Raw genomic sequence first — 27,814 nt, forward strand, 5'->3', positions numbered from 1 at the left:
GAATCTTAAAGCTAGTTAAGATCAGAAATTCAGCCAACTTTATTTTTTTTTTTTTTACACAGTGGTCACCACTTATCAAGGCCCGGAAGCCACTCAGGGATAAAGGTTATTGCAAGTACATTACGTTAGTGTGGAGATTTGATGGAGCGTTTACTTAAGGGGGTGGTTCATTAGGAATTTGTTAACGTTGGACTTGAGCACATCCAAGTTGTAGTCAGGTGAGAAGCAGGCAGACGGAACAGAGTTCCACAGGCGTGCAGTTCTAAGAAAGAAGTAAACATTGCAGAATAATCAAAAGAACTGTTAGTCAATAACACACAACAACAACAACAACAATAATAATAATAGCAGCAACACTTACCAAGGGTCCAGATCATGCACAAGACAGACATCAGATTGAGCTGGACTGAGGGCTTGTATTTATGTACAAGCATATCCAATCAGGTGATTCAGCCAATCACAATCCAAGAAATAGACTGGCCCATGTGTGCACAATGGAATCTCCCATTGTGCCATAAATAGTTCTCCTCTTTCATGAGAAGTAACTTTAGTCTTTGTCAAGTTATCCACAACTTGAACGCTGAGCGAAAGTCCACTACACAATCCAACATGGCGCTACGAACAGGATTCGAGACAGAAGATTGGGAAGACTATTTCCTCAAAGCAGGCATTGCTGCCGATTCCGCCAAGAGCTACGCTGCAACTTTTGTGAAGGAAAAACTGAGGAAAGAAAACCTTCAAGTAATGGATCGAGCCATGCTAAGAGAATTGGGAATCACAACAATGGGAGAAGCTCTGTCTATCCTTCGACAAGCCAAGGAGCCCGCTATCCAGACCACCTATGCTAAGGCACCAGCTGCCAGGCCTCCCCAACTTCATCTCGAAATGACCCCTCAACAATTCAGAAAATTTCGGATTGACTGGGAAGTATTCACCAGAATAACGGACATGCCAACTTCTCAGGCCAATACCCAGTTATACAGTTGCGCTGATGAATCCGTTCAAAACGCAATCATAAATACGTACCCTAAGTTCTTCACCACCAACCCAGATAAGCTGCTAGAGATGACAGTGTTGCCCAGGCCATCTTGCAGTATCGGAATACCCCAATCCAAAGCATTGGCCTATCACCGGCCCAATTATTACTTCACCGTCGACTACGTGACTCCATCCCGTCACAGCCAATCCTCTACAAGCCTCATCCTGAATGGGTGTCAGCGGCACAACATCGCGAGGAAATGCTCCACCACCGCAATGCAAAAATAGTAGAAAGATACAATAAATATACCCACAACCTTCCACCATTACAAGCTGGTGACGCTGTAGCCATCCAAAATCCAGTCAATCGCAGATGGAACACAACGGGCAAAATCATCAGTTCCCTACCAGATCGACAATACTGAATCAGGGTTAACGGATCCGGAAGGATCACACTTAGGAACCGCCGTTTCCTCAGAAAATGCGAACTTAAGCCTGCACCAACCCCAATACCAAGTGCAGCACTAGGACCAACAATTCCCTCAAGCGATACTACATTCTTGCATCTCCCACTATCTCCCTGTAATAGCACATACACAGCAACCAAACCCCAACAACAAACCACACATATATCCCCACGCTTTCGATCAAGGATTCCCCGAGCTCTTTCTAGGTTACTACCACACAACAAACTAGGCCTAAAAGAGAGATACACCTCTCACAAAACCCAGCCTACTCGTGGGGGGGGGGAAGAGGGGAGATGCAGAATAATCAAAAGAACTGTGTTAGTCAATAACACACAACAACAACAACAATAATAATAGCAGCAACACTTACCAAGGGTCCAGATCATGCACAAGACAGACATCAGATTGAGCTGGACTGAGGGCTTGTATTTATGTACAAGCATATCCAATCAGGTGATTCAGCCAATCACAATCCAAGGAATAGACTGGCCCATGTGTGCACAATGGAATCTCCCATTGTGCCATAAATAGTTCTCCTCTTTCATGAGAGGTAACTTTAGTCTTTGTCAAGTTATCCACAACTTGAACGCTGACCGAAAGTCCACTACACAATCCAATACTAGCAGGACTTGTGGAAATTTCAAAGCCGCATGTTTCATATGTGATATATTGCTGCTGGGCATTTTGTTGACATTCAATGTGAATGGAGACCCAGTGATATTATTGTAGCTCTTTTATTACAACTGTAAAATTCAAGTAATCTTGTTAATGTAGTGTCAGAATATATCTGGTTATTATATACGGCAATATCCTGTGACATATTTGCATTGTATTGACGCCCGTCTCGATTGGAAACCCCATGATATCATTAATGCGTCTTTAGACCGAACAGATACTATCCTTGGATCCTAGTTAAAAGGTCAGTTTCATGTACGGTCCAAAAGTGACATTTCTTTTTCATGTATTTTTTACACTGCATCTTTTGTGATTGGGAGATCTTATTAAAAAGGAGTATAGGTGATAACCTAGTACGAACATAAATTAGCATATCTCTATATTACTAAATTAATGTTCGTAGTATGCTATTACTATAACTATGACAACAGCATATTCTTTTCACTGTTTTGACTTTCAAGTATATATTTACTTTTAAGTATATATCCGACACAATTAGACACAGTTAATCAACCGAGAACCACATCACTCTATATAAAAGCATATAAGATATCAACGGATACACGCTCGAGAATCAAAACAATGAAAAGAATATGCTGTTGTCACAGCCCTAGTTATTACCTTCTATCCTCCTTTTTAATAAATAGGATCTCCCTATCGGATAGTTTATCATCTAAAAACCATGACACGCGTACGTACGTTAAACGTACCACAGTATTAATAGATAGATTAAAATCGCTGATTTGTTTTATGAAGAAATTTTTTAGTTTTAGTTATTTATGCTATTGCATTCTTGTATAAATAAATCAATATCAATAGTAAATAATAAATTTCTAAAAATTTCCAAAGCCTGTGCTTGAAAATCCGAGACCTGCATGTCTTCAATCTGACTCTCTCCCATTTATATTTGTATTTCCTTTAAGGGCAGGGAGCTGCTGTGCTATTATTTAGTTTAGATGGTGTTCATTTGAAAACTGATCCAAGGTAGATGAATATTTTTTTTTAAAGAAATTTAATAGAAATAGATTTTTTAAGATTAAATACTAATATTCCACAAAACATGATTAACCAGAATCAAATATTGATTTTATATTTGTTTACATTGGATTTGAAAACATGTCTGTAGTTGGCTGAGAAGCAGCCTTGTAATATTGTATTCTATTAGCTTCAGATACACAAAGGAAGAAAGCCAAAAAAAGAATTATGGTGGTTATGGCTAGACGATTTATTGCTGTAAATATTTTATATGAGGGGGTGGAAGCCAAACACTTACCATGAAAATAACAATAGAGGAGGGAGAGACTAAGAATGGATTTTTTGTGTGAGAGAGAAGCTATAGGGACAAGAATAGGATATTTTCTCACTAGATTTTGAAGCTTATGTCTTATTCTGTAACTAGCCTGGGTGCCCGTCGTTGCCCGGGTGTTTACAGGTGTGTGTTGAGCAAAAAAATAAAAGTGGTAGTAGGCAGGCAGGCTCGAACCCGTACCACGAAGGAGGAAAAGAACGCAACCCCCCTCCAAAAAAAAAATCATGACGTCTTTGCTGTTGCACCCATCGCCAAACCGGAAGTGACAAGTGGTTAAATTAAGACTTGTCAATCGAAAAGAGGGGATGACTTTCGAAAATATCAGCAAAAAAAGCGACCTCTCCCGGTAGAAAAGTGCCCAGTTGAGAATGAAGGAATTAATATTTTTAGTCAATTTTTCGATATTTGTCGTCTGAAGGGTCAGGCTTCAAATCGGTACCAATCTCGTGAAAATCTGTTGCCTCTGTCAAAAGTTTTAGGCAAACATACATACATAGATACATGATGATTGCTGCATCTTTCCAGATGATCACCGTCACATTGAGTTCTCCCAATCTTGTCGTCCATGCGATCTAAGAGTACTCTGCACTCCCACCGCAGATTTGCACATCTTGAAGCAGATGTGACATACAAATTGAGCAATTTCCATCGAGTTGACTTCCTCTGGAGGTTGAAGGGTATTCCTATGAACAAGCACATGTCTTCTCAGACCAGCAGTAGACTTGCAAACTTTGCTGCATGTTAAACAGATTGTTTGGTTCGAACTAATAGGTGCAAAGTTTACCTGAACAGGAGTTTTGTGCAACTTAAGGTGGTTGACGTAGCCAGCTTTTGACAAAAGCACTCGTTCACAAGTGTGGCATTTCCAGCTCTGTGTATCATGGTTAAGACCGTCAATTAAACCTTTACGAAGCTCTCGCTTCAGATTGCTGTGGGCTGCTTTCTTTTCTATAGAGCATCACAACTTTCACATACAAGCTTTCGCCACTTCGGCCTTTGCAGAGTAAGTTCTTCCCATGTGTCGATATCGATTTGTAAGACTTTCAAATTATTCATTGTAGGGTTCCTAAACCTCTTCTTACGCTTGTGTTGAGGGCATTTGCCCTTTTCCAACTCCTCGTAAAAAATTTGTTTTTGCAGCCTACAATCTTTCATTTGAACGAAGTGGCTCACTCAACCCATGCAAGATCTGATCTCTGGAGCAACATGCTCTCACAAGGACTTTAGTATCTGGTACTTGTGCTTGCCACTTGATGTTTAAGATACATCTCAAGCATTTTTGGTGAAATCATACAAGCCATTTAATGTGCCTTTGATGCAATGTCCATGTCTCCGATGAATACAACAATGTGGTTAGCACACAGGTCTTGTGCACGCAGATGTTAGTTTTGTCTGTGATGCCACGATCAGACCACACTCTCTTCTCCAACCTTCCAAAAGCTACAGATGTCTGTGGATTTCAGTGTTGAGACAGCCATTCCCCGACAGATAACTACCAAGTTACACAAATGAATCAACTACTCCCAGTCTAGAACCACAGACCATGATGTTCGGCTCCACATATGACTGGCCCGGTGCAGGAGTGAACATCACCTTTGTTTTAGACAGACTGATCCTCAGACCAAAGGCAGTGCATGAGTCAGCAAAGCTATCCATTATATACTGCATAGCAGTCTCAGTGTGCGACAAAAAACAGCATCGTCTGCATACAGTAACTCCTTGACCTGATGGAGCTTGGATCTGGCATTAAATCTTCTAAGATTAAAAATACAACCTGTGATTCGAAACTTTAACATGACACCCCTGTCGCAATCTCGAAATGTATGAGAAAATAGAGCAGCAAAATATATAGAGAAAAGAGTAGGGCAGGAATATCACCTTGTTTGACACCATTGTCAACTGGGATTTGATCAGACAATTTTCCGTTAAATGAGACTCGAGCTTTCATGTCCCTGTGCAGTTCCTTGAATATTCTAACAAAGGTTGGAGGACACGCTACTTTCTCTAAGATTAACCAGAGAGCATCCCTGTTAATGGTGTCAAATGTTTTGGTTATATCCACAAACACTTGATACAGTGGTATCTGTTGTTCAATGCATTTCTCCTGGACTTGCCAGACTGAAAAAAATCATACCCATAGTTCCTCTGCTAGACCTAAAGCCACTTTGTGACACTGGAATAGCATTAGGACAAACATCCTCCAGTAACCTGTTTAATAGAAGTCGTGCAACAACTTTTCCAGCAGCTTTCAAAAGCATAATCCCACGGTAGTGGTCACATTCTTCTGTCCCTTTCCTTTAAACAGGGTCACCAAGACACCATCAATCCAATTCTGTGGAACAGGAACCTCTTCTCAGATTTCTTCAACAAACCCAAGGATAGCATTAGCAATATTCACACCTCCAATCCTAAGAAGTTCCACCAGAACACCACCCAAACCAGGTGCAATAGCCAACTGTACCTAAACCAGATTAGGCAAACGATCCATTCTGAATATGATATCACATTGTGGTAGGCTATCAATTGCATCAGCATCTACTGCTGAGGGATTGTGAAACACATCAGTAAAATGCTCCTGCCATCTTTTTAAGATAGTTTTTGGATCCTTAATGACAACAGAACCATCTTTCGACATCAGGGGAGATATTGGAGAGGTAGGAGGACCAAATAATTGGCACAGGAGTCGATAAAATTCCTTTGGATTTTTTATGTTCAACGCCTTTTGGATTTGCTCCGTTATATTCACCCACAATTGGTTTTTCATGTTTCTTAGCTCACGTTGCAAGGGTTGGTGCATTTTGATCTTTTTGTATTGTCTCAAATTAATTGTATAATTAGAATGATCTTTACAAAGTAAAGATTCATAAATTGTCTGGTTAGTCATCAGAAACTGATTAATTTCAAGATTGTTGTCGTCAAACCAGTCCTTGTTATTATCCATTTTGAAACCAACAACTTTAGCACCAGCAGAATAAACCTGAGTCTTAATATTCACCAATGTACCATCAAATGCAAGATTATCGAGCTTTTTCGACATACTCTTTTGAACTTCAGGCAACTTTAACTTGACATCAATACAGCTAGGCACCTTAACACCGCCATGACGAACCTTCTTACGAATTCATAAATTAAACTTTCTCTCACCAACTTGGTGTCACATTCAGCACTGTGCATGACACCAACAGTATATGCATCTCGCAGGTTGCGGTTTCGAGTTATGATGAAGTCAATTAGGTGACCATGCTTTGAACGTGGGTGTATCCAAGTAGTTTTGTGCTTCAGTTTACGGCGAAAAAAGTGTTACAGATAGCAATATTGAATTCTGAACACAGCTCTAGTAGCTTAAGGCCATTAGCATTCATGGTACCGATACCACAGCGGCCAAGAGCACTCCAGATCTCAGTCTTTCCCAACACGGGCATTGAAATCACCAAGAATAACAAGTTTTTCATTAATTGGTGTAGATGCAACAACAGAGTGCAGAGACTCATAGAAACACAAGATGTCAGTTTAATTCGCTTGAAGGGTTGGTGCATAGACCGAAAGAATAGTGATGAATCTGTTGTGTGAGAGAGGAACACGAAGTTTCATGATGCGATCACAGATACTGGAAGGAAATTCCATAGTATCAACTAAAGATGTTTTAATCGCAAAACCGACTCTACCATTTCTACAGATACCCTCCGGTTTACCAATCCAAAAGAGTGTAGCCTGATGATACCTCTGTTATTTGATCTTCTCCTGAGAGCATACATACATACATTTAAACAGACAGGTGAGATTTATATTATAGAAGGCAGGAGAGAGTGCTATGCGTGTCCCCGCGTCTCCTTCCCCAAATGTGGCAACAGTACACCCTTAGGATGCATTTGACTCCCCCACCCCACCAGCGACGTTAATAAGTCTTCCACTTAAAGCATGGAGTGATAGTCAGGCCTAGAAGCTTATCAAAACGGAGCCTTCTCGAGTGGAGGGCCATTTGTTTCAACATATATATATTAGCAGGCCGCTCAGCATTGACTGGTCGTAAAATACACTTAAATATATTTTGATTTATGTGGATTTCGTATTTATCATTATAGAGCTCATTCTGTATTGATTAGTATATTGTACCCAATATATATTAGTGGTCATCCGGCATGGCCCGGTCGTAAGATACACTTAAATATATTTTAATTTATGCAGATGTATTTATAATAGAGCCAATTCTCCGTTAGTTATTAAATTGTCCCAAATGATTTCAAAAGTTTAATACATATGTAACTTTGTTACATATGTATTAAATTACTTTGATTAGTAATGATTTCAAAAGTTTAATACATATGTAACTTTGGCGCCATCAACTAGAATCGAAACCAAAACATCTAGTGCTCCAGCGTTATTCATTACCATGCGAGCCACCAACAGATGAATTCTCTAGCAATAATGAATAAAACAGCTAGGAATTTCATAATCTGATATTCTCTCCAAAAATTACACACATACATACTCTGCAAGTAGTAAATGAAATGATAATGAAAAATATTACATGACTGAAGTTATGGAATAAAATATTGTTCTACTTTTGTAAGTTTGTCTTTCCATTAAACTTAAATTTGCTCGAGTGACTGCACTAGTTTGTATATAATGTCCCAGACTTATTTTATATGCTAGAATGTTTTTAACATGGGAAAACAATTTTAAGAAACATTGTGCTTTTAAAATTTCAAACTAAAAAAAAAAAAAAATATCCTTTCCTTTTTCTTTTGAATAATAAACATCCAAAGTCTTAAAGAATTAAGTTCGCAAAATAATTTCCCATGAGGCCAAGTGTTTTTTATGATCACCGAATCATAGTTCCATTAACTTCGAAAATGAAAATCGTGAGGCACTCCAATGATGAAAAGAATTCCAATCATACAGTTGTTAAAATTTGCGCCGTCTTTTTCTTGACATCCGTAAAATCTTTTGATTCGGAATATCCAAGTCCAAACAAAAAAATAACTTTTAAACATCAACAATTACGTGTGTTAGTTAATACCCGCCACCTTTTAGGCATGTTGTTAATGATGTTGTCGTCGGTGCCATCGTCGTCGTCATTGTTGTTGGTGGTGTTGTTGCCGTCGTCATTTTTGTTGGTGGTGGTGGCGTTGCCGTCGTCATTTTTGTTGGTGGTGGTGGCGTTGCCGTCGTCATTGTTGGTGGTGGTGGTGTTGTTGCCGTCGTCATTGTTGTTGTTGGTGGTGGTGTTGCCGTCGTCATTGTTGTTGTTGGTGGTGTTGTTGCCGTCGTCATTGTTGTTGTTGTTGGTGGTGTTGTTGCTGTCGTCATTGTTGTTGCCATCGTCATTGTTGTTGTTGGTGGTGTTGCCGTTGTTGCTTGTGGCATTGTTGCCGTTGTTGCTTGTGGCATTGTTGCCGTTGTTGCTTGTGGCATTGTTGCCGTTGTTGTTCGTGGTGTTGTTGCCGTTGTTGTTCGTGGTGTTTTCGTCGTCGTTGTTGTTGTTGGTGTCGTCGTCATGGTTGTTGTTGTTGTTGTCGTCATGGTTGTTGTTGTTGTCGTCATGGTTGTTGTTGTTGTCGTCATGGTTGTTGTTTTCGTCGTCGTTGTTGGTGTCGTCGTCGTTGTTGGAGGTGGTGGTGGTGTCGTTATCGATGGTGGTGGTGGTGTTGTAATTGTCGATGGTGGTGGTGGTGTTGTAATTGTCGATGGTGGTGGTGTTGTCGTCATTGTCGATGGTGATGGTGGTGTTGACTGTGGTAGAGGTGTTGATATTATTGAGAGTAATTCTGAATAATTGTTTTGGATCCAAAATGGTTATGCTTGATTAATTCTTTATGAATGAGATTTTCTTTTTTGAAAATCTCAATACGGCAGCAAAATACTTATTACATAAAATATCAAACTAAGATATTAACAATATGAGGGAGTCCTTAATAGGATCTTACAGAATATCTGGAAGAAGGCTAATTTTCCGATATTAGAAACATGAAGTATAAAAACTTTTACCAAAATGACTGGATTCAATAAGGGTTTATGTCGGGAAAATCGTAACTTAATTGAATAGCGAGTGTGTGCTTTGTAGGGTTGGTTTGTTTGCTTGACAATAAATAAATAAAAAAATGATGACACAGTTGCTTTTGTACTTGAAGATCACGCGTAAGTAATGCAGACTCCCATCGTTTCTATACCTATCTATAAATATGCCAGGCACATGAAAGGAACTATGAAAAGCACAAAAGGCTGAGTTGATAGGAGGTGTATTATGGAGATGTACACGTGTAACAGGATGTTAATTATTTAATTAGTTAAGAAATCAAACAAACTTTTAAACTAGAAGCTATTTGGCCGTATATTACGTTTGTGCGATGGAGGTCAAGATTTTTATGCCCGGCTAATTCTGGAGTTTAGTGGCGCTGTTACTGATATGCCCATTGTCAAGTGGATTGAAAATGTAGAACTTATGTGTGAGCTTTATGCCATGAAGTATGTTGAGCACGTTCTGCCATTGAGATTGTGAGGTGTAACTTTGACCATATACCGGCAACTTACAAAGAGCAAATGCAGAAAAGATCAAGCAGGCTCTCCTAAATACAAACTGGTCATATGTATTTAATGTCACTTGACAACTATGCTCAGATGAAATGGCAGACAAGATTTTGCTGAGCTGTGTTCCTGGCTCGATTGGTTGGGGAACCATTGCCTGAATGTTGGTTAACATGCGCGTTCATCTTTGGACTACTACAACATGATAAGCATCTATTATATTCCTGATCCAGAATGGAAAAAATAAGTGTAGAACAGCTGTTGACGCAATTGCGAACTGTTACGACTGACAACGAAGCCCCCCACAAAATTGTCCTCTGCTAGACGGACACATTGAGAATGAAAGGCATGTAATGATGGTGGAAAATTTGTGTTACATATGCAGTGGTCCCTACCACATGATGAAGGATTGCTTACAGAATCGTCAAGAGAGGCGAAATAGTCGAGTGTTCATGTTGTTTGATATAGCATCACAGTGCCAGGGAAATGCTGAAGAGGATAAGGCATTAGTGTTAGTCTCCTCCCAGAGCAAATGACTAAGAAACTCCCCTCCATGAAAGCATATGTAGATGGATAAGAGTGCATAGCGTTGATCCCAGATGCTAGTAAGTAAAGCCATGACTCGCTTTTGGAAGTGGAAGACAGCAGAAATCCTAATGTCTGACAGAAAGATCTTGAATCGCCAAGGATTTGTCAGAATAAAGTGGAGAATGGCATAGTTCCAGCTCTTGACATCAAAGCATCAGTTGTAGATAAACAGCTGTTCAGCTTAGACCTACTATTGGGGATTGATACGGAACTTGGTGGTGCATATCTGATGAAATCAGGCATAGCATGTTTTGGAGGACTGAACAGATGCACTGCCATCTCGATTGATGAACCAGATTTTAGCATGATGTATGATCACAGTACCAAAAACATGGACTGCATTATAGAAATAGGTGAAGGAGTGCTCTCTTAGTGAACTGACTATTAGGGTGCAAAAATTTGCAGTACCTTATGCCAGAGATGTCTATGAGAACGAGTTCTTATTGTGGCAGTGGAATGGATGGCTGTTACCATATTCAGAAGAAAAACTTGGCTCACCCAAGGGTCTCATTCTCTTAATGGTGGTCATGCAGAGGCAGAAGGTACATACGGTGCTTGATTACTGCAAATTGAATGCTTTCTTTTGTTGTTTTTTTTTTCACTGATAATGCAGAACTGTGCATGCAGAATATAAGAGAGTGGGTGTGACAAGAGTCAATGTGTCACTTCTGGATCTATGAAAAGCATATCTTCAGATCAATGTCGACAAGGCACTATGGCTGTTTCAAACAGTGATTCTTAGAGGCTGTTGCTTCTGTCTTATGCGGTTGGAATTGGGATGAATGTGGCGCCACTTATTATGAACTCTGTTATAGATGCTGTCATATCTCAAGACCATACAATCAAAAGTGGCATATCATATGTTGATGAGAGCACAGTTTCTGCATCGTATGTGCAGTAACATTTTTGGGGTTATGGCTTGGTTTCAAAGGATCTGATTTGACTAAAAGACGGAACCAGAGTTCTTGGCTTGCAGGCCGGGGATAAAGATGGCACTCTCCAATGGAAATGAAGTCAAGTTTCGAAAATCTTTCATAGATTAACCCATCAGCGCATATTTTCTTTTTGTGGCAAACTTGATCATTTCACTGTGTGTTGATGCCTCAGCATGACAGTTATATTTATCAAACACTTGGCAACTGCAGTAACTAATGTCTGGGTGGATGCAAGCTACAGGAGTCACATTGAAAGTGAAGGAGACTGTCATTGAGAATGCATGTAGGCTACATCTATTGATGCTCAGCGCATCATTCTAGTTGAACTCGACACGGCACTCAAAGGAGTCAATTTTACCCTTTAGTGGGAGGCGATAGTGTTACACTTGGCCACTGATTTGGCATGTGCACAGGTGGATTCCTAGCACTTTAACTTTACAGGCATATGTGAACACAAGTGCAGCTGGCGAAATGCTAGGCAGGCAAGAGTTAGGAACCTTGCGATTTCTGGCGGAAGAATATGGATTGATCATAGACTTAAAACTTGTGAATTCCTATCAGAACCTTGCAGATGGTCTCACCAGAGCGTCTAAACTCTAGGAAGGAAAAGGACCGGTGCTCGAGGGTTGTGTAATGGTAGAAAGATGACTGGACCAGGATCAGGTAGCGGACATCCATCATCAAAGTGGACATCCAGCTGTGAAGGGATCTTATACTTTGCCATGTCGGTTGACTCGTAAGTATCCAAAGGAATTGCTAAATTAGCTGTGACAGCCTGTGAAATCTGTTGACTGGTAGATCCAGCACCTGTTTTCTGGGGGGAAAAAAAGGAAAACTCAGTGTTAAGAATAACTGGAACAGGTTGGCGATGGACATAATCCACAAAAATTTTCTATCATCGAGTGTGATCCCTCTAGATATGCAATATGGTGGCCACTGCACCAACAAGATGTGACCACTGTTATCCATCAGTTGGAAAATGTTTTCCTTGAGCGAGGCCCGCTAATGAAAATACTGACCAATAATAACACTGCATTCACTAGTAAAGACTTTGGTGAATTTGCAAACAGTTGAGATGTGCATTTGTGGTTTTGTTGTGCCTGCTTGTAGAGTGGAAACGGAATTACAGAACGATATCATTGGACACTGACTATCGTGGCCAGAAAGAATTGTATGATATTGGAGAAGGTCTACTTGCACAATGTCGCTCAGAAGGATGACGTTTCACCTTTCACTGCACCAGCTGATGCATTTCAATAGGTACCATGTCCAATTGATGGGCGCTGAGGGTAACCTGCTACCTGCACCAGAAGTAATAGAGGAAAGTATAAAAATATATATATATATATGTCGTTTGTGTTAAAACTCATGTGGCAGGTGCACGACAAAATATAGGACTGGCCATGTTACTGATGTGATCAGCCTGCAGTTTGTGAAAATTGATGAGGTACCTCGTCACATTGAAGACACACAGATGCAATTATCATCGAGTAAAGAAAGCGATCCTGAGGATAGTGACTGTTAATTCCATCTGAATTCAATGCGTGAGTGAAGCTTGCATCTTTCCTCTTCAAAGAAGTACCCAACAAACACAGACTACTCCCGTTTCTAGATTTTGATCATGAGACCAGAATGGAGTGTAGGGAAAATCGTAAATTACCTAAACAGCATATGTGCGCTTTGCGGAGTTCAGCCGCTTGACAAGAAAAAAAAAAATGGTGACTCGTAGTTGCTTTTGTACTTGATGATCATGCGTGAGTGATGCAGACTGCCTGTTTCTATGCAAATGAGAATATACCAGAAAAGGAACTGTTGGGAGAACGGGAGGTTGGGTCGGAAGAAGGCGTGTAATGCAGACCAACACGTGCAACAGGCTGCTTACGTTAATTAGAAAAACCGTGGGTGGAAAAGATCACACAACCTTATTGGATCAAACTTTCAAAGTAGAGTTTATATACCATAAAACCAAAACAACAATATGAGATTTTATAAAGTTATATAAAAAAAAATATGCAATGAAGAATGCTCTGAGCTGGTGATTTTATGCTAGATTGGAGAAGGCTTTGTTGATGTGGAGTAACATGTACAATGTTGCCAACACAAAAAAAAAGAGTTTTAGAACAACAGCAATCTGAACCCCAGGAAAGAGGAGGATACAAGGTTCACTTCTTATTGTATCACTAAGAAGATCAGTTACACATTCTAGTCGCTCCTGAACACACCAATTAAGAAAGGTATCAAACTAATGAATGTGGCCTCAACAGAAAATGATGAATGAAATTAATATCTTGATCTTTCTCAAATAGTTCTTTTTTAAAAGCTGAACAGCAGCATTCAACGATTATTAGTAGTAGTAGCTACAGTAATCTATATATCTATAAAAGTGAAAATGTGTGTGTGCATAAGTACAATTCTCAACCTATATACTCAACGATTTTTTTTTATCTACAAACTTGAAATTTGGTATATAGGTTCTTCAGGCATGTGGAAAACTTTTAATCAGTTTTAATCCGGAAAACGGCTGCTAATGGGTCAAAATTGATAAATTAGTACGTGGGGAGGGGGCATCGGATTTTTATCTGTTTGCTAAGTTTCACAAATGCGCATGCGGGAATGATTCACATGACAGATTACTTATATTAAGAATAAGCAGGTGTGAAAACAGTTTTAAAGATCATGTCAAGCTGGCCTAATGGTTATCGCACTTGAATCTCTGTCTTTAGATTTTGGTTTGGATCTGAGCTCGAGTATTTTTTTATTTTTTACTTATAAGAAATGAACTAATAAGGAATAAACTAATACTAGCATGCACATGTCCCAGTTTCTGTTTGAATTAAAATATAATATTTATACAGATTTTATGACTTGGCAACGCTGGACGGCCCGCTAGTAGTGTTAGAATTTTCAACAAATTATAATACATCTCTCATGCTAAATTTAGAACAATTATGTTTACTAGCTTTGGAATCTGTATCTGTTCATTATTGGTAGTAACAGTATAATTTTGGTCTCCTGGCGCACATGGAATTCTACACTTTCGTCATCGTAAATTTGGTCTGATTTTGATCACATGTTTTGTAGAACAGTAGGAAGTGGACCTTGAATTTACTTTAACATTCGCTGCCTTTATTTTTTTCTTTAGTCCTCACATTTCCATGAGCGATTTTTCTGACAAAGGGGAAATAATTTGTATTTTGGGTCGGAATTTATTTAGCTACCGCTTATTGTTGGCTAGTTTCTGACTATGAAGTAGTATTTCTTTGTCAAGTAGCAAGAACAAACATCTTGCTACTCAACTCCCTTCATAATGCCCCTGCAAATTATGTCCCCGATAGTAGCCCCCCCCCTGCTTCAAAGTGGCACTGTGCCTTGTTTGGGGTGAAAATTGATTTAAAAAAAGAATTCCTTAGGTCAAGTGGCTTCATGCCCTCTCTGGGTGATTTCCATAAAACGTGTTTATTAAGTGTAAAATTAGTAGTACTATAAACACCCATGACGCACCTAGTATCCCATGATTCTTCATGCTACATTTAATGTAAATCCTGTTGAATCTTTGGATCCTATAAGTGACCAAAACCCCACCTACACAAGCAATGCTTGATAATAATATGCATAGATTTGGAAGTCATTTGTTTAATGATTTTTTTTGTTGTTATATAAAAAATAGTAAAAATAACTCTAATACATAAAATAAATGAAATTCTAGTCATATAAAATTCTTGTTATTAATACAATCTCTCCTTGATCCTTTATAAATTAAGAATAACTGGATAAAATATTAAAAGGCTTTGTGTCATAAAAGGTTGGTATAAATATCATGAGGTAGTATTTAATTGGTTTTGAATTTGAACAGCTGATTTGCGATGAGTAATTATCATACCAAATGAGATAAATTGGTGGGAGAGCGAAATATAATCATTCAAACACGAATATATGGTTAACTGGCAGTTTAGTCATTCAGAACGATTTTAAAGCGTCACTGCTTAAAAATATGTAAGGTGAGCGACGCTTTTTATGACTGGTTTCCATAGCAACCACTGTTGCTATTAATTCACTTCTGTTGCTAAAAGAGCAGTAACGAGTGAAACAGAATGAAAGCATGAAAGGGAGATAATTGGGAAGATTTTATTGAAAGCAGACGAGTGCCATACATTGTTATTACATGTGTTTATGGAGGCAAAAAAAAATAAGACTGAAATTAAACTAAGAACAATTGAATTTATTGGCAGCCTGGAAAAATCATTGATTATAATAGAAAAATGCGAGCAGGGAAAGTAATATGGTTAAGCTTAAACATAGAAAAGTAAAGGACTAGTTGTTAAAACTGGAAACGAAAAGGACAAGATATTCTAGTAAAAAAATATAAATTTATAACTTAAAATATTACAGCATTAAGAATTTTTTTCTAAATTCAATTTATAACATTATATAATCAATTCTTAATGCTGCAATATTTGAAGTTATGAATTTATATTTTTTAGTAGAATATCTTGTCCTTTTCTTTTCCAGTTTTAACAACTAGTCCTTTACTCTTCCATGTTTAAGCTTAACCATATTACTTTTCATGCTTGCATTTTTCTATTGTAAAAATAGATAACAACAGTCCCAGGACACAAGAGACAACATATATTTAGCTTTTGCTTCAAATATTCCTATGAGATTGGACAATGCGCTCATTCCTTTCCAGGGAGAATGTATCTGCATATAAAATAAAAACTGTACTTATAAAAGATTAAAAAGATTACTTTTTCGATCAGTCAACATAAACAACAAAAATGTCGGATGTAAAAACTTTCCAACAGAAAGATGCAAATGTCTGGAGAGACGGGAGCAACAACGCAATACAAGAAATGCATCGGATCATTCATCTTTCCCATTGAAATAATAACAGTAAGATTACATTTATACGTAAATATACAAAACAAAAATACTCCAACTAATTCGAATTCAGAATTCTTGTTAATTTTAATTCTATAGAAATTAATTTCTAGATGTTGTAAATATTCTCACTGTTTAAGCAAACAAGTTGGAGTGTTTTAAATTAATCATATTTTAATTGCAAAGTAATTTAAATTTTTATTTTGATTTAATCAAGAGATTCCAACTAATCAATGGCAAGATAATTATTTACTCTTTTCGACTAAACATTAATACATATTTCAAGCATAGACCCAAAAAACAAATGAAAATTCCTAATGCAAAAAGCGACAGATCCAATTCTTCAAATTAAGAAATTTAAAATAAAAAATTCGAAATAAAGAAATATATAAATATTGGAAATAATAAAATTAAGCAGTCTAGGACATTGCTGAGATGATTTCTTCTTTGTTGACTGACGGTTCCCCCCCCCCTGTAAATCATATGTAGAAAACACTCAACTAGCTACAACCACTATCAGCAGTTTACATTACTTTTTGTGCACCCTGTAGATAATGTAGCCAGACTTTGTACAATATATACGAGGGGCGTGCAATAAGTAATGCCCCTGACCCACTTTCAGTTGTCTGATCTAGCTGAAATTTTGCATGTGCAATGATTTATATCTCTACGGGTTATGTGGCAAATTACAGCTCTGAGCTAATTGTGGTTTCTGTTTTACAGGTGTTTGAACTGAGTCAGGTGTGAAATTGCCTGTTGAATGTCGAGCAGTGATCCGGTTTTTGTATTTGAAAGGACGCAAATCACGGGAGACTTTTGATGAAACATAAGAAACTTATGGTGATAATGCCCCATCATATGACTTTGTAAACGCTGGCATCGTGAATTCAAACATGGCCAGAAGTCTGTGGAAACAGCTCCCAGACCTGGTCGCCTCCTTTCTGCCATTGATGAGGCATCTGTCCGTCAAGTTGAGGCCGCCATTTTGTAAGATCGGCGCATTATTATTTGCCAAATAGCCCAAGATGTCAAGATTAGTACAGGGTCTGTGAAAACTACCATTCATGACCATATGCATAAGGTGTTTGCCAGATGGATTCCCAGGTTGCTCACACCATTCCAGAAGCGAGAACGCGTCGGGTGCTCGAGGATGAATTTGGAGATGTGCCAAGAAGATGAGTCAAAGTTTTTCAAAAGATTGATTACACAAGATGAAACCTGGGTCCATCATTATGATCCAGAGACCAAAGCCCAGTCAATGTAGTGGAAGCACTTGGACTCACCACCTCCAAAGAAGGCAAGGGTGCAGCCCTCCGCTGGCAAGGTCATGCTCACAGTCTTTTGGGACCAGGACGGAGTAGTGATGACAGATTTTCTGGCAAAGGGTACCACAATTACAGGAGCTTATTATGCTTCACTTTTGAGGAAATTAAGGGAAGCTATCAAAATCAAGAGGCGGGACAAGATCAGCAAAGGTACCTTCCTCCTGCAGGACAACACTCTGGTCCACAACCCACATGTCACCAGATCAGAAGCACGGGCGTGTAGTTTGAAATCATCCTCCCTACTCTCCTGACCTTGCACCCTCTGACTTACACCTCTTCCCAGCCATGAAGTTGTTTTTAAAAGGAAAGCGTTTCCCAGATGATGCAGCCTTGATTTCTGAAGTCACGTCGTGGTTGGAGGACCAACCTGGGGTGTTCTAAAAAACGGTCGCCAGAGCTGCATCAAACGATGGGAGAAATGCATAACTCTGGGTGGTTCCTTTGTAGAGAAAGACTAATGACTGTGCCAAGTTTCGTTGCTCTACAGCTATTGGAAGTGGGTCAGGTGCATTACTTATTGCACTCCCTTCGTGTATATATCTATAATATAAAGCTGAATGTCTGTGTGTTTGTGTCTGGTCACGAATAGGTTCCTATATGGTTGACTATTTAAAAAAAAAACTGATTACATATAATGATAGAAGATATATCAAGACACAGGAATGGGTATGTTTCATCTGGCAGAATGGTGGTTCATTAAAATTGTGGGGTCTGCGTTTACGCCTGGTCCACAAAGTATGGAAATAAAAAAAAATTAAAAAAAAAACGTTTACAAGTGTTTTTGATATAGATGTACATAAGGATACTTTGATAAGTATGTTTCAACTTAAATAGGGATGGTATAATAAAATTGTGGGGTCTGCGTTCGCGCCTGGCTTCCATAGAATGGAAATAGGCACAAACTTTAATAAAGACTTTTCATATCTATCTGTGTAAGTATACTTTGATAATTATGGTTCAGTTTGAAGAAATATGGTATAATAAAATTATGGGGTGTTCATTCGCGCCTGACCTCCATATAATGAAAACATGTCAGAAAGTTTAACAAGGTTTTTTAATATAAATCCACAGAATATTGTGATAAGTGTTTCAGTGTGAACAGGTATGGTATATTATTTTTACTTTCATCATAGTTTACTTTGGTTTCGATACCCCCAAATTCGAAGCTATCTCTTTACAACCCTTCCTTTTCATAACCTATCATCTATATATATAAAAGTGAAAATGTATGTGTGTATGTATGTATGTATGTATTTACGCTTTTCCTCGATGTCCACGAAAGGCTTCTTTCAGAGAAGTGCTTGCTCGCTTCACAACTTTTTATATCATCTATAAATTGTAATATCTCAGAATTACCCACGGAGCTCGCCTGTCTATTTAATTTTATTGACTTTCAAACGTTAATTATTCCATATTTCCCGCATCGGCACGCGTCACATTCGGTTTTCGGTATATAAAAAAAGCGAAACTCTACTCTAATCACAGGCCGAAAGCCAGTTTGTTCAATGTCGACTTCGTCATATCAGACTGTAGCTTTCATTTCGCTCCTCCTAATAAACAGGAAGCGGGTTTTAAAAAAACAAAAAAAAACGATTTATTCAAAACTGTCCTGCACAAAATCGTAACTGCTGAATACCTATCGCCGTTACGTCAATCAAAAACGCGCACCTGTTTGTTTTTTTAACACTTTACTATTTTCCAACTGCGCGTCGTCAACGCTTCGGGTTTTTTTCACATACCCCAAAAAAACACCCGGGCAACGCCGGGTACCCCTCGCTAGTACTTTCATAAATCAGAGTCCATTTTCTGTATGCTGTTTTTGAACCCAGTCAACAACGGGTACTTTTGCTAGTATATATATATATATATATATATATATATATATATATATATATATATATATAATTAGGTTGTTGCATAAGTTCCTGACTTTAAGAAAATCAAAGAATTTTAACATCAAAAGTAAGTTTATGTAGGATTTAAGCTCCAATTTTTTGTGCGAATCCCATCGACTGAAGGTGGTGTGAAATTGTCGCAAAATCACACTTCATCTTTTCACCCAATTCTCTACATGTCTGATGGCCATCTTCCTTCAAAAGAACCCGAGTTGGTCTTCGTCTATCTTGATTGATCTTCCGGAACAAGGAGCGTCATTGAGGTCAAAATTACCGTGTTTAAATCTGGTAAACGAATCTCGAACAGTTCTCTCTCAGATATAGCGTTTTCTCCATATACAGCACAAATATCCTTGGTTACTTCACTCGCTTTTTTTTTTACCTTGATTAAAGATGAAAAGGTGTCGAAAATGTGATTTTTTTATCTACTTGACAATCCATTTGACGGTTATGAAAAACGAGAGAAAATTATGAGCAAAAAACGATGACCATTATTTTGTAGAGTAGAATACTTGCTTTCTAATGATATATAACACGTTGCCAAATATCAAAACATGTTTTAGAACCAAAATCTTTTTATGAAATGGCGGGAACTCATGCAATAACCTAATATATATGCATATCATATCCTTCCCCCCCCTTTTATTGTTTCCTGCTTTCTTAAGCTCATTGAATGCCTATAAACTGTCTCTGTTAAATGACTTTTTGACACAAATATGACAAATTACATATCGTTTGTTTCCTCTAATGCAATTAACCAGCAGAATTTATTGTATATTTTGCAAACTTCTTTCCTCTGATGAAAAGGGTTGCATTCTTTGAGACTCCATGGAATAAGGCTTTTCTTGTTTATCTGTACTCGTTGTCGAATAATTAAATTTTTTTTATACCTTCCTTACATATGAGCTTTTTTTTCTTTTATTTTTAGAATTGAATAAGTTTTCAATAAAAAGATTATATGATATATATACTAGCAGCGAATGATGATCAACGAATATTTCGCACTCATATATTTTTGTCATCGAAATCATGAAATCGCCCGGGAGGAAGCTTCACATGCCTCCAAAATATGTTATTCTACATTGCACTGTAGAGAACCTACTGTTTCTTTTATAAAATTATTTTATGTAAACTTTCCAGTTAACGAACAAAAAAAAACATTAAGAAATTTATGTACGGGTTTGAACCTAGAGACCACGTCATATAAAAAAGACAAAGAAAAAAACACGCTATCAACTTACCTACAGTAGAATTTTCACTGCCCATTGTTCTGTCATTGTTGCTTAGCGACGACATGGAAAAATAGCTGTACCGATGACAGATAAATTAACGGTTTCGATTATCGGTTATTATCGGGGGTATTCTGAGACAAAGCTTAACTAGGATCACTCCTAGTCTTATTCACTAAAGTTTTGTAAATTTAAAAAAAAATCTGTTCAACCGTTTAGGAGTCTATGAGGAACGAACGCACACACACAGATAAAGTTGCATTCATATAATTATATATATATAGAGAGAGTAAAATGATTCATAATTTTTTAATTGAAAATCAGCTTCAAAAGGGAAAAATAAACAAAATCAATTGATTGTACGATCGTTTCAGAAACGATGTTTTATTGAAATAGACAATGTTTTGAACAATAATTTTATAAAAAGATTTTTTTTAATATTTAAACAGTCTCCTCATCAGAAAAAATAATGCAGGTGGGGGTGGTTGAAGACACCAAAATAAACTAGCATTTTTGTATTGAGGCAGATATTCCTGGAAAAATTAAAAGAATAATAATAAAAAAGAGGTTATGAATTTTTCTGTTGCTAAATAAAATAGAAATAAAATAGGGTGGCAAATAAGGTTAAAAGAAAATATAATTAATAAAAAAATATATATATCTTTTTTCCGTTCGATATCCCTACCTATCGAGCTTATTATATATCTACATTACAGCGAGCACTGTTTTTCTTTCAATGGTATTAGTACATTTACTAATACATTAAAGTAAACTCTGCTCTTTAGACTCTAGGTCTAATTCCCGCAAAATTATATATGCACACACACGCACACACACAGCAAACTTACAGTAATATGTGTAACGTATTTGTGGAGCGATGTATACATACTTAAAAAATGACACTTAGGAAGCGATAATGTCTTGGTAGTGAAAGACGTTTTCGAGCATTGCGAATAAATATATTATTTTGTAATTTTATTCCTATACCTTCGATAACAATCTTCAAATGAATCGCATACGTGCACGGATCTTGTGATAATTGCTTACATATAACATTGCTCTAACTATGCATACATTAAATGATTATTTAGTTTTATGAACGTGCTCGTTCACCTTTTTCTCAACTACACTCTATATATAGTACGCCAAAGGATTGAAATCTGAGGAGCTAGGAGGCAAGATGCTAAGGATCATGTGAACATGCATATTCTAATTTGTTAAGAGAGTCTATTATCTCTAATTAAGTGATTTTCTTGCGTCGTTTTTTGGTAAAAAATGACTAACTCGTCACGTAAGACTTTTATCTGATATCTTTTTGGAAAATTTCAGATGGTTTGGCGCATGTTGTTCTCTTACAAGCAGCCTAATAGACCATCTAGGTTTACCACTAATGGTGTGCTGTACTTGGCGAATAAATTTAAGTTTTCTAATGCTGTCTAGTAATACCTTAAGACTTAAACTCTTTGCAAACTTTGTAGATGAAAGAGCAAATAACTTTTATGAATGGTTGTACTTCTAATTTGCTATAACCAACATTTGTAGTCAGAAAAACTTATTCTTTAATTATTGTGTAATCGTATGGGCCTTCCATTGATAAAAATAATGTATATAACCAAATACCTTATCCACTGTGTATTGTCGTTTATTATATTGTGTAGTCTTCTCTGTGCATGCATATATGTAACAAATAAAAGGACACACGTGTTCAAAGAAGCATGTGCCAGAGATGTAGATGATTAAAAACGAGAGAGTGGAAAATGATATGTTCGGGACATGAGAGAGCGGAAAATACGTTCAGAACACGGGAGAGTGGAAAAGGACGTGTTCTGGGCACGGGAGAGCGGAAAAGGACGTGTTCTGGGCACGGGAGAGTGGAAAAGGACGTGTTCTGGGCACGGGAGAGCGGAAAAGGACGTGTTCTGGGCACGGGAGAGCGGAAAAGGACGTGTTCTGGGCACGGAAGAGCGGAAAAGGACGTGTTCTGGGCACGGAAGAGCGGAAAAGGACGTGTTCTGGGCACGGGAGAGCGGAAAAGGACGTGTTCTGGGCACGGGAGAGCGGAAAAGGACGTGTTCTGGGCACGGAAGAGCGGAAAAGGACGTGTTCTGGGCACGGGAGAGCGGAAAAGGACGTGTTCGGGACCTGTTCAAAAAGCATGGGTGGCATCAGAACTGAGATGAAAAGTCACATGCGACCAGAACAGGGGAAATGAACTTTTCTGAATTTTTGAGATGAGGATTGGTTATTTGTATTATTATTCATCAAACTACTGTTCTCATCTTGAGTGTGAAAATCACATAAGATGAGAACAGTAGTCTGATGAATAATAATAATACGAGAAATGGACTGTTTAAATATTTAGAAAAAATGCATTGTTGGAAATGTAACAGCGCATATGAACGCATGGGAAAATATCAACAGGAGCTGTCCTGACACCGCTTATAAAGTCTCTTACTTCTGCTCCATTACATGCCGGCCATAGACAGCCATTTCTTATGCATCCATCCTTTTAGGCGCCGACTTTGTTTCTCCTGACCATATGGTGTCCCCCTCCTTTTTTCTTCTATTGCAAGTTCGTACACACTTCCTAATTTGCATATGTCTTTTTACGGTTTCTGCTGCTAATATCTTTGCAAGCCAGCTATCCTACAGCTCCTGCTGCTATTTTCCTACGCGCTCATATGTGCTCTTTTACAGAAATACTATATATAAAGGCTTTTGTAAAAAGAGAGTTGAGTTTTTCCTTTGTTTCTTGCGACGGAGTTCACAATGTGTTGGGCCCGTTAAAATGTAACAACGCCATTAAAAAAAAAAAGGTTTTACACGTTACATATAGAGAGACAGATCGACTGTTAATCTCTCTAATAGATCTATGCATATTTCGAATACAAAGATGATTAAACCCTTTTTGTTGCTTGCATGTTCGATTTCATAATCACCCCTTCCCCCAAATCAGTTTTTTTTTATACCGTGATAACGATCTAATTTTTATTAATTTCAGTTTACAGTTAAATTCCAGTATGATTTATAAAGGTAATTTAACGAAAAGAAAAAAAAATATGAATTGTTCAAAATATTTTTAATTTGAATCCAAAGTCTGAAGGAATCAAATGTATTATTTTCTGGTGAATCTCAAATTTGTACCATATTCAATTTGGTCTATGGTGTCGAAAGGTGTGTAAGAGTACATAAAAGTGACAGTGTAAGTTCTCCGAATTTTTTGTGGAAACCCTGTGTGTGTGCTTTTGTGTGTGTGTGTGTGTGTGTATATATATATATATATATATATATAATGTCTAAAGAAGCTTTGATAAAAAAAATGCAAAAATAAAGAATGCAGTTTAGATTCCCGGCAGTAAAAACATTCATTTTAATCTATCGCAGACTAAGCACCAACATAATCCGATTTCTAAAAAGTTTATAATGACCAAAGATAATTCATTTATATAAGCATGAAAAAAAGGGCCATAACTAAAATTGTTAAATAGACTTAGCACTTGCATAAGCCAATTTCGCAAAAGTCTTCAATTTTAAAACCGAATTTAAATACTTAAGGATGAAAAGAGAAAACGGTAACTAAAATTTTGTAAATAGAAAACGGAGATCATCAGCTGCTTACTATGTAGCTGTTTCGGAGATTTAAAAACAGTTTTATATAAATATATATATATATATTTTCTAAAGAAGCTGTGAGTAAAATATATATATATATATATATATATATATATATATATATAATAAAGAATCCCATTTAAATTCCTGGAAAAAAAAATAACTGACCTAACCTATCGCAGATTTAGCATCTACATAATCCGACTTCTAAAATGTCTACAATGACAAAGGAGAATTCAACTATATACGGATGAAAAAAAACTTAACTAAAATTGTTAAATAGAAATAGACTCAACACTTGCATAAACCGACTTCTAAAAAGTGTAGTTATAAAAGAATTCAATTATATAAGGATGAAAAGAAGAAAACCTTAACTAAGACTTTTTAAATAGAAAACTGGTATCCTCATCTGCCTACCATGTAGCTGTTTCGGAGATTTAAAAACAAGACGGCTGTAAAATACATGGCTCTCCAGAGGAAAAAAAAATCACTTTCCCAATAATAAAATGTAGAACAATACGGATACTATTTATACTAATATATAAAAGATAAAACATAAATAAATAAAATGTTAATAATAATATATATATATATATATATATATATATATATATAAACACATTTAATAATAATCAGATTACAAAATCCATCCAGGTACCATCAATACATTTCCAGACTTTTTTGTACAGGCATTTACAATTGTGGTAGATTCTTGAAATTTCAATATGTTATTGGTATACATCTTATGAGATGACTGACCAATTTTTATTTCCGGTTCAAATGAACAGCTACAGCAGAAATTGGAATACATCCTACTAAAACCTGATTGTCACAGCTGGTAAATTTCAAAAATGCAATTTGGACGTGAGGACACTTTAAGAAGAACGATATACAATAAAGTTCTGTTTTAAACTTTAAAAAGACTGATTTGGATCATCTTACATGAATCAAGCATCAGTTTTTGAGTGGCATAAGAGATTCAATGAAGGCAGAAAGACAGAAGGATGATGAGAGATGTGGGATGAGTAAGGAAGTCAGAACACCAGAGTTGATTGGCCGAATAAAGAATTCCATGGACAAGGACAGTCCTGTGTCTATAGAGACAATAAGTGCACAGTTTGATCTCAGTGTGGGAACTGTACAATCTTTCATGAGGAACTGAAGATGCAGAAGATTTATGCAAAGTTTGTCCAAAGGGTGCTCAGAGAAGATTGGAACAAAAACGTCATGACAGATGGTTGAGCTGATCAATTCAGATCTCGTAGTTCTTGATGCTATGGTCACCTGCGATGAATTCTGGATCTCGTGCTATGCCCTAGAGAAGAAGAAACAGAGTTCCCAGTGAAAGCATGCTGGCTCTCCCAAACCCAAGAAAGTCAGACAGAGCAAATCCATCCAGAAACTAATGATCATCCCGTTTTTTAACAGCACAGGTTAACAAGGAATATTAAGGTTTTAAGGCAGTTCAAGAAGAGATTCCGTCAGAAGAGGCCAGCACACTTCAAATCTGATCATTCCTCCAGGACAATGCACCACTCCACAAGTCCATCCTTGTCACAGACTATTTTACAAAGATGGGCATCAAGATAGTTCCTCATCCTCCTTATTGTCCAGACCTTGCACCCCATGACTTTTGGTTATTCCCTAAACTCAAGGAAAACCTTAGAGGGTGTCGCTATGAGACAGTTCAGAAGATAAGAGGCTGTGATGAGGGCCGTTGTGATGAGGGTCTTCAAACAAGACTTTCATGGGGGCTTCCAAAAAGTGTTGAAACGGTACAAGTACATTGCAGCCAGAGAAGTTTGTTCCCTGTAACTTTTGGTTAATCCCTAAGCTCAAGGAAAACCTTAGAGGCTGTCATTATGAGACAGTTGAAGAAAGGAAAGAGGTTGTGACGATGGTCATTGACACGCTCACACAAAAGGACTTCCATAGGGCCTTCCAGAAGTTGTTCGAACAGTACAAGTGCATTGCAGCTGGAGGAGATTACTTCAAAAGGGACTAGAGTTTCAATAAAAGTGCCCATACAAAAAATAGTCTGGAAACTTATTTAAGGCACTTCATATGTAGGCTGATGGCTAGAAAAATGGGAAATTTGTTTACCTGTAATTTATTTATTTTTTACAAAGAATAATTTCTATAAACATTTTCAAAGACTAATGTTATGATACTCAAAATGTCGCTCATGCAAATTGAAGGGGTGTATAAGCCAAATGCAAGAAAATTTAAATAACATTTTCCACCTCATATTTCCATTTGTCTATTGAACACCCTGCCTTTCTCTGTGTATGTATATATATATATATATATATATATATAGCCGTGGATGAAATTTTTGCTTTATATGAATGTTTATTTCAACTTTATTTCTCGTTGTTAACGTTGGCCGTGTTTTTTTTTTGTTTTTTTTCTTGTTCTTTGTTAATGGAGTTAGAGATGGCTTCATCCCCAACTGGCTGTAATCGTAACTCCCTACACTGATGATTCCCGAAAAGATGAAACATTAGTGTCTGTAGGTATTAAAATAATTATAGTACTTATAATATACATATGACTAGCAGGGAGGCCTGACATTGCCCAGAATTGAATGATCATCAACAAATGGTTCACCCTCTTATATTTTGTCATCGAAATCAGTGAAATCGCCCACGTTTCAATCGGGTCGATTGTCTGTTCTGGTTGGAGACTCAACACGGTGCACCGGGAGAAAGCTTCACATGCCTCCCCATAGTGACATAGTTCATAATATATTGTAGTCTACATTGCACTGTAGAGAACCTACTGTTGATTTTATAAAATTCTTATATAATGGCTTGTATTACAGTTTAAAATACAAAAGTCAAGTATCATGGTTCTATTGTGGTCTAAACAGAAACCTTCATTTCGAATGCAGCCCTGTTATATCAAAGAACCCACTGTTGATTTTATATGCGGGGCCTTTCTGCTTGTTCAATAATAAAACTTCTCAAATGCATTTGTGATGTTTGGCTGTGTAAGATGTTAACTTTGGTCAAAATTGATTGTTCCTTCTTTCACCGGATTTTTTTTTTTTTTTTTTTTTTGCGATTATCAATACTTATCGAAGACATTCCAATACAAACCTATCCAAAAACAATGCCAAGCTGTTCAAGTATATTTGTATGAAATTGAAGAAAACTCGGTTATATATATATATATATATATATATATATATATATATATAAGGCTTGGCAATTTACATACCCACATCTGACCATAGAGGCCTGTATTCAACTGGATAATTTCTCATTTATTGAACTTTTATTTTATCTGATATCCTTCTATATATTTTATTTTGTATGTTCTATATTTTTCTATATTTATTTTATTTCTCCATCTTTATTTCTCTAGCAATTTTTACTTTCTGACACTTGACTGCT

The sequence above is a fragment of the Euprymna scolopes genome, chromosome 3 (assembly GCF_053919585.1).
Source record: "Euprymna scolopes isolate OS-2025 chromosome 3, ASM5391958v1, whole genome shotgun sequence".
Taxonomy (NCBI): domain Eukaryota; kingdom Metazoa; phylum Mollusca; class Cephalopoda; order Sepiida; family Sepiolidae; genus Euprymna; species Euprymna scolopes.